A 1,426-nucleotide genomic window follows, 5' to 3' on the forward strand; every position below is an offset into this window, starting at 1 on the left:
AGAAAGCCTCATCTTTCTCCCGCGGAGCGGCTGGTAGTTTCGAACCGCTGACCTTAAGGTTCGCAGCCCGATTCGTAACCACTACGCTACCAGATAGCTAGCTCTCTATATATGGAGATTTGGGACTCTTCTGCCATATATCTAGCTCTCTGTACATGGATATGTTGGAATGATCTGCCAAGTAGTTAGCTATCTTTTTATGAACATAATGGACTTTTCTGCCTTGTAGCTTGTTCTCTGTTTATGGATCTGTTAGATTCATCTGCCATGAAGCTAGTACCCTGTATATGGACATGTTTGACTACTCTGCCATGTAGGTAGCTCTCAGTATATGGACACGTTGAACACATGTGCCATGTATTTAGAACTCTGTATATGGAAATGTTGCACTACTCTACCATGTAGCTAGCTCTCTGTATATAGACAAGTTTGACTCATCTGCCTTATAGCTAGATCTCTGTATATGGAAATGTTGCACTTCCCTGCCATATAGCTAGCTCTCTGTATATGGACATTTTTGACTCGTCTGCCATGTAGCTAGCTCTCTGTACATGGCTATGTTAGACTGATCTACCAAGTAGTTACCTTTCTGTATAAGAGCATATTGGACTTGTCTGCCATGTAGGTGGCTCTCAGTATATAGACGTGTTGGACTTATCTGCCATGTAGATAGCTCTCGGTATATGCACACATTGGACACATCTGTCATGTACCTAGAACTTTGTATTTGGAAATGTTGCACTACTCTGCCATATAGCTAGCTCTCTGTACATAGACAAGTTGGACTTATCTGCCTTGTAGCTAGAATTCTGTATATGGAAATGTTGCACTACATTGCCATGTAGCTATCTCTCTGTATATGGACATTTTGGACCCGTGTACCATGTAGCTATCTCTCTGTACATGGATATGTTGGATTGATCTGCCAAGTAGGTAGCTCTCAGTGTATGAACATATTGGACTTGTCCGCCCTGTAGCTAGTTCTCAGTATATGCACACGTTGGACACGTCTGTCATATAGCTGTAACTACTCTGCTATGTAGGTAGCTCTCTGTATATAGACAATGCTGGATTCATCTGAGTTGTAGCTAGAACTGTGTATGTAGAAATGTTAAACCACCCTGCTTGTAGCTAGGTCTCTGTATATGGACATTTTGGACTCGTCTGCCATGTAGTTAGTTCTTTGTATATGGATATGTTGGACTGATCTGCCAATTAGGTAGTTCTCTGTATATGAACATGTTGGGCATGCCTGCCATGTAACTAGCTATCTGTATATGGACATGTTGGATTCATCTGCCATGTAGCTAGCTCTCAGTATATGAACACTCTGGACTCTTCTGCCATGTAGCTTGCTCTCTCTATATCTGCATTTTGGACTCGTCTGCCATGTAACTTGCTTTCTGTATATGGACATTTTGGACTC

Source organism: Chrysochloris asiatica, unplaced genomic scaffold, assembly GCF_000296735.1.
Source record: "Chrysochloris asiatica unplaced genomic scaffold, ChrAsi1.0 scaffold00152, whole genome shotgun sequence".
NCBI lineage: Eukaryota > Metazoa > Chordata > Mammalia > Afrosoricida > Chrysochloridae > Chrysochloris > Chrysochloris asiatica.